The 7,558-nt window shown below is 46.0% G+C and overlaps 1 protein-coding gene across 2 annotated transcripts in view; it reads left to right on the top strand.

Moving 5' to 3' along the window:
- LDLRAD4 (low density lipoprotein receptor class A domain containing 4) overlaps positions 1-7,558 on the top strand; it is a 338,556-nt gene that overhangs the window by 430 nt on the left and 330,568 nt on the right. The window contains exon 1 of one of the 2 annotated variants that reach the window (XM_006763246.2): positions 12-237. The exons of the other annotated variant lie outside the window; for it this stretch is intronic. The gene's annotated coding sequence lies outside the window, so the exon portion shown is untranslated. Of the gene's footprint in view, positions 1-11; positions 238-7,558 lie in introns of those variants that run through there. 2 annotated transcript variants of the gene reach the window in all.

Raw genomic sequence — 7,558 nt, 5'->3', positions numbered from 1 at the left:
TTCCCCCGCGCGCGTTGACGTCGGTCGCGGGGCCGCCCGGAGCTCCCGGCATTGGCTGGGAAGTCGATTGTCTCGGGCGGCTGCTGTTACACTTAGGTTGGGTCTCCGAGCTCTGGAGGAAGCAGGCAGGCGTGTGTTGAATTTCTCTCTGACCCTCACGGTGGAATGAACAGGAAGCGACGAGCACCCAGCCCCGGCCCGGCACTTGCCTTTGTTGTGGGGTCAGCCTGCACAGTGGTGAGGAGGCTCCCCGGTGCCCCTGTCCGGTGGGCCGCCCCCAGGGTGGGGTTGGGGGCGCGCCCTGCAAGTACGCTGCTGCAAGACAGTGAGTGGGCTGGCTCTACCCAGGTTAATTCGCTATGGTGGCAGAGAGGACATTTGCTTGTTTTTAAACTTTTTTTTTTAATTGGAAAAGGAGGAGGCTTCCCAACGTGGCAGATTTTCTGGAGGACGACATGGGCGCGTTGTGGGTGGGTGGCACCTGGAGAAGGCGCGTGGGTCAGTGCCCCGTTTCCTGGGTTTGCTGGCAGGGCACTGCGCTGCTTGTCTAGACTGCAAGAAACTCTATAGCAAGTAGGGCTTCCTCCCTCCTCCTACCCAGGCATAAGAATGACTGCTGAGTGGAAATGGCCACATAAACCAGCTTAATTTTTATTTTCTTCAGTCTTTTAATTAGCTAGCATTGGATAAGTTTGATTTGCTTCTTCTCTCTTCCTTTGTGTCCTAGCTATTCCCTTCTCTTTCTCTCTTATATTTTTGGCAACTTCTTGTCCCTGGACCCCTCCACTTATAGTTCAGTGCTCCTTTCTAAATGTTAAATGTGATTGTGATATTGATTGATGACCTACTGTGTGCTTGGCATTGTGGGATGCAAGGTGAAATAAGTTGTAAAGAGTGTTGATTCAGAGAGCTACCGTTATTTAGTTTCTTGTAGTGGAGGTGGGTAGAGATGGTGAACAGCTTTGGCTCTTAAAAATATCTGGGTACTGTGGCTGGCATGGAGGTTGGTGCCTTCCTTCAGGACTAGGGCTGGGAAACTGCTCTTTGAGATGGCCCTTTCCTCTTGTCTGGCTAGCCAAGGAAGGTATTCTCCCATTTGTATTTCCTCTGGAGCTTCAGGACTGAGTATTGAATTACAGGAAAGATTCTGTAGCGTCTGCACAGAGAAGCTGTCATTGCACAAGCCATGTTTTGCATTTTGCATATGCGTATTTAGTCTTTTCTGCTATTTATATTGAGTTTACTGTCATCAGTACATCTGCCTTTATATTCTGCAGAATTCTCTCGGAACACATTCTTTATGTTTAGTAAAGGATCATAATGTCAAATTTGAGTCATTACATAGACAAATGAGTAGATCAGAATATTACCCATGCACATTTATGGATTACAATATTTGGTTTCCTATCAACCCTTGAATGCAGAGCAGTACCTTTTAAAAATGGGAGAAATTCTTCATGATCTTTGGAAGCTTAATTCTTTTGAGAGCTTCCTGTTACTATTGACATTTGAACACACTGTTAGGAATTAGGTGCCAATCTGTAAATGCTAGTAAGGGATTTGTTGTAATGGAGTTGTAGTGGCATTCCTCTCTTGATTTAAAATATCCCTCTACGTTTCCAACATTCTGCTGTTGCCCCTGGAAGAATTTGCCCTCATTGGCCATGGTTCTAGTTTGTGTAGGTTTGTATTCATGATGAAGAGGACTATTCCCAGTAGGCTTTGGGGGTTGTCTCTTGAATCCTTTTAGGGCCTTGGTTTGCATGATCACAATCCTGTAGAGGAACCCAGCAGTGCCAGCTGCTTATTTGGGGATTTTGTGCCAATTTGTTGGATTCAAAGTCCACCTTCACAGCCTCCCCCACCCCAACACACACACCTCCGAGTATATACATACATAGACAAATATTTATTTCCCCCCAACTGCTGTCAGTGTCCTAAGAATAGTTTAGTTGCCTGGCGCACTGAGAGTAAGGGTCCATCTGTAGAGGTGTTTTCCGTTTGGGACTGTGCTGTGGTCTTGGTTGACTTAGCAGCTCTGCAGAGCAGCCTTACAGTTCATGGACGCTGTGTTTTATCTGGGCCTCTGGAGGGGCAACTCCCCGCCGGACAGGGGAATAGGGAGGTGAGAGTGACTTTTGCTCTCTGAAGGTAGTTTCTGGGCTGCTGCCAAGGGGAGACCACCAAGCTCTGTCTGGGTCCCTTTGCACTGCCCAGCATGCAGTCACCCTATGGTCTGGGCAGGAGGTGGTTGCTCTGTGTCACCCTGTAAAACCCAAGCACTTGGAGGACTCAGGGCAGGGACACTTGTGACTGACTGGTTAGATCAGTGGTTTTCAACCCTCTGGCCCTTTAAATACAGTTCCTCATGTTGTGACCCAACCATAAAATTATTTTCGTTGCTACTGTTATGAATCATAATGTAAATATCTGATATGCAGGATGGTCTTAGGCGACCCCTGTGAAAGGGTCGTTCGACCGCCAAAGGGGTCGCGACCCACAGGTTGAGAATCGCCGTGTTAGATCTTTCTGGTAGCCCTCATCATGTTGGTTTTTTTTTTTTTCCCCTCCTCTTCCTTCTGAATCTTGGCTTAGGGAGTATCTCTGATGTGTCTGTCCTTTTGGGGGAGAGTTAATAGAGAAAACTCAAGGAGCGATAGCTATAAAAGATTATTCCATGTTAACCTGGAAAATTTTTAGAAATGCTTAACACACTTTCTATAGGCACATGGCTATTTATATGTGAACAGTAGCAAAATAGCCAAGTAGTCCCAAATTGCCCTTTCCTCCCTCTTCCTCCTCCTCCCTTCCATCTTCCATTCCTCCTTTCCTTTTTTTAGGTCTCAGAGAACTCGCCTGGAAGCCATTATTGTCTGATGTCAAAGTGACTTTATGCTACATGGGATTGTTAGTCTACAATTACACCTTGACCTATATTATGGATGTTCATGGAAGGTGAATCTTAAGTTTTAAAATAGGAATGTAAAGCTTCTGCCTACTATTTGAAAATTTAGGCCACAAGACCTGCCATTTTTTAGGGAGTTTTAGTCTGGCATTACTTGCTTCACTGTTAGGCCGTAAGGGAAATAGCTGAGCACCTATACTATTAATTGGATTTATATTTCCAATTCATATTATCTTTTCCTCTATCATAGGAGGACTTAAAAATAATGTCTGTGTTGTGTCATATCCAGGTGATTTAAGTGAGGATTGCTTTTCTTTGAATTCCCACTAAAAATGGTACTTAGGCCTTTTCAGCTGTTTTTGTGAGGACTTTTCTTCCCACCAAGCTTGTTTTCCAGATAGGTCTTGGAAATTACTAAGAACATAGCTATAAGTTCTCTCTCGATTGGCAGCTGAGAGCTTTCCCGGACAAAAATAAGGCTGCACAGTGCCAAATGGTTGACTTTTCTAGAATAAAAACTCTAAAGGGTATGCAAAAAGTCCTCTGGTTAATATATTGGCATTCCCAGAACCCACTAAAACTCCGGCAGCCTGCCAGACACCACTTAATGAGGATGCAGAATGTCTGGCTCAAATCCCCATGAGCAGACGGGGTGGGAGCTCATGTCCACACCCTTTATTAATTTTTAATGACTGTACTTTTGTTTTGCAGATTTTGTTCTGTACCCCCCCATCATGACTGACCCCCATCATGACTGACCCCCCACCACACCCCTCTCCCCATCCATTTATTTACTCATTTACTTGGCATTGGAAAAATGTTGAGACTTTTAAGGTTAAGAATCCTGCTGAGGGATCATTTCTGTTTGCATGGGTTCTTTTGTTGTTGTTTTTCTTTCTTTTCCTTCCTTTTTTTTTTGGAAGGGGAAGAAAGAAAAGGAACAGAAAAGGAGATAACTTTTTTAAAATGATGTTTTATTGTGTGCTGGAAAAGAGAAGCATTTATGAAACTTTAAGTTTGTCAGACAGTTTATATGACAGTGCAAGTTGCTGCTTGCCAAGCTCCAGACAGATTGCTAATGTTACATGACAGGGATAAATAAATTACCGCTGTCTGCAACGCGCTTGCACTGCAAACGCACGCTGCAGCCAGTGGCGGCCCAGGCGGTGGGCACCCAGGGAGCCTGTTGGCTGTGCAGCTGCAGGGAAGGCCTCTGCCTACTGCTTACAATTCTGTGACTTGGTTCGGAAGTGAAAAGGGTGTGTCCCTCGCTATATTTTTGGCAGTGCTTCGGGGCAGCCGAATCCACGTAGCAGCTCTGTGTCCTTAGTTTTGCTGGTGGCTTTGCTCCCTTACCCTGCCCGCCTCCCCCCCTTCTTCCTCCTCGTCAGGGCATATGGCACCTAGTCTTCCTCGCAGGGACCTGCTCCAAGAAACTAAACTTTGCTCTTAGATGGACCTGCTCTGGCCCGATGGTTTCTCAGAGCCAAGTTTCAAGCTGTTTACAGTTGCGTTCTTTCTGCAGGTGCAGACATTGAGAACAAATTGTCTGAGATAAGTGTGGTGCTGCCCTGGGCGGGGGCTGGGTGGCACTCCTGGGCATAATGTACTTTCATCTCTGGCAATTTGGATAGTCAGCTGGCAGAGTGACAGGTGTAATGAACTTAATGGTCTTGCTCTGGTTGTTAGTGGACACACTGCTCATATTACAAAGCCACCTCCTAAACTGGGCCCCTGCCAAATGACTTGCTCTTCTCTTCGCAGACTGGATGCAGGACCTGGACTACTCGAGCGACGTTAAGAGCAGGAATTGGGTGGGTGTGAGCAACATCTGTGTGCCCTCATCCACATGATCCCTAAGTGGATCTAGAATTTCTTTTCCAAGTACAATTGTTCTATCCAGTTTGCAAGAAGGCTCCATCCCATTCACCCACCCCTGGCCAGCCATCGTTCCATGTGAGGTGCGGCAGAGGCCTTCTGTGTAAGCGGGTGGACGCCTTGCTTCTGGGGTTTGCAGAATGGCAGGCTTCCTGCATGCCTTGTTGGTTCCTTTGCAGCAGGTGTCCTCGAACTACGGCCCGCGGGCCACATGCAAATACAAATACTGTATTTGTTCCCGTTTTGTTTTTTTTACTTCAAAATAAGATATGTGCAGTGTGCATAGGAATTTGTTCATAGTTTTTTTTAAACTATGGTCCGGCCCACCAACCGTCTGAGGGACAGTGAACTGGTCCACTGTTTAAAAAGTTTGAGGAACCCTGCTTTGCAGGGCCACTATTGTCCAGAGATGGACTGGGCTCCTGGCCACTGGTGGAGGTATGGCCAGGGATTATTTTCATTGGTCCTCAAGAGTTGGGGAAGGACTTTTCATAATAAAATCTCACTGCTTCTGGAAGGCAAAAGCGGAGAGCCCATAGTTTGAATCCAGGCTGTTTTCAGAAGGGCTCCTGGACTTTTGACGCGTCCCCCGCCCCCTCCGCCCCCACCTGTCTTCCACCAGGCACTTGGTCAGAGAATACTAGCAGTGATTCCAAGCACTTGCATATGACTAACTGTGCCAGACTGTTCGTAGGGCTGCACGCACATTAACTGATTTAATCCTCACAGCAGCCTTATGACCTAGGTATGGCTTCCATCCCCAGTTTGCTGGAAGGCAACTGGAAGCCCTGAAATTGCCCAGAGTCACAGCTCTTGTAAATAAAGGGTGGAGTCTGATGCAGCCCAAGCAGTGTCCCCCTGGGGTCTGGGTCTTCCTCAGGGACCCCTTACCAGCTGGGTGGAGGGGGACAGTGGCACTTCTCTCTCCTTGTCCCCATACAGTTCCAGTGACTCTATCCAGCCAACAAGCCCCTTCCTTCTTGCTGCCTTGACTATGGCTCTGGTTTATACTCTCCTTACTTCCCTTCCCCATTCTTATTTCTAACTTTTGCTCTCTGTTCCTATGTTGCCTATGGCAAGAACCTCAGTTTTGGTAATTGAGCCGTTGGTGGCTTTGTTTGGCCACATCAGCCTCCAGTTCCTTGGAAAAAGGTGGTATTCTGCAGTGTTTCTTGCAAACGACGTCTGTTAGTCTTCTGTGGGTGTCAGAGCATTAGAACCTGTTTCCTGGCTGGTGAACTGAGGCTTGTGGGTCTGGGGGCGAGGATGGACTGGATGAGGCCTCCTCCACTTGTCCATTCACTTAGAAGGATCCAGCTTGTTCTAGCACTTGGAACATTTTTGTTTCCCTTTGCTTCTCACATATGGGGGGAAAAAAAGAAAAAATAATAGTCTTTAAGATTCTCTGTTTTGCTCCATGGGGGCCATAAATTAACCACACATAACATCTGAAGAGTAACATAAAAATATTAAACAGTTATTGTACATATTTCACCTCTTGTGAAATATTGTCCATCTTGGACAAACCTAAGTATTTGAGATTACAGAACCTAAAGTGAGTTCCCAGGAAATGCAGCTTTTTTGGGGTCTGGCAGGACAGCGTTTCAGCGCTTTGCAAAAACTTCCCCAGGCTGTAGGGCTGGAACGGAGATGGAGCCTATCATAGCCTCTGAGCTCGGCCGGGTGGCTGGAATGGTAATGTCCTTCGTATAAATATCTATTACTGTGCCCACATATTGTGAGGATTTCTGATCCTTTGTCACATTTTATCCTTACAGCCCCCTGGGACGGGGTTGGACAAGTGTTCTCTTTGCAGTTGAGGTAAGGCAGGCCTCTGGAAGTTCCTGTTCTGGCCTGTGCTCTGTCCTCCAGTCTCCATAGCACTGAGCATCCACATTTTATGTGGCGTGCCCCAGACTGTATCTTAGTCCTCAGCACCAGGGTGAAGCCACTCCCATACCTCCTGTGGAGCAGGTGTGAGTACAGCCAGTCAGGGACAGATGTGGGGGCCCAGGGCATGCTGCTGGTCCAGTGCTCTGCCCTCGTTTTCCAAACCTGACTTTTCCATGGAGTCTTTCAGGCCTGGCTGAACCCAGTGTCACCAGTCCTCTCTCTGAAATCCTTCCCCCCGCCCCCCCCCCCCGATTATATACTTATTGAAGATAATCAGGAAAATATAAAACAAAGGAGAAAATAAAAATGACCAAAATTATGGTTCACTATATTTAGAGATGACCTCTGTTAACAGTTTAGTAGATTCTTCCAGGTGTATTTATTGGTTAATTATAAAATCATATTAAAAAGTTATGTACTTTTTTAAAACAGCATTTTATCATAAAATTTGTTTCATGTAATTTAAATATTCTCCAATATAGCTTACTCTATAGTTACCATATTTGCCAGCGTATAAGACGACTGGGCATATAAGACGACCCCCTAACATTTCCACTCAAAATACAGAGTTTGTTATATACTCGCCGTATAAGACTACCCCCTCTTCCGCACACCTTCCACACACCAAATAAAAGGTAAAGCAATATCAGATTTGATTTTAACATTTTAATTTATATTCAAATGCTTATGACATGCAGGAAAACTGTCACAAGGCTGTATGTAATCAAACATATACATAAAACAGTGCAAGTTTATTACCGGTAAACATACCGGTAATTCACTAAAGAAAACACACTCTATAGACTGGTACCGTAGATGCTTCTCAGGAACACAGGCAAGCAGCCCACAACCTAGAGGGACTGTCAATGATAGAAGAAAGAT

The sequence above is a fragment of the Myotis davidii genome, unplaced genomic scaffold (assembly GCF_000327345.1).
Source record: "Myotis davidii unplaced genomic scaffold, ASM32734v1 scaffold78, whole genome shotgun sequence".
NCBI lineage: Eukaryota > Metazoa > Chordata > Mammalia > Chiroptera > Vespertilionidae > Myotis > Myotis davidii.
The sequence above is the reverse complement of the archived record's forward strand: the minus strand, read 5'-3'. Positions and strand labels throughout refer to the sequence as shown.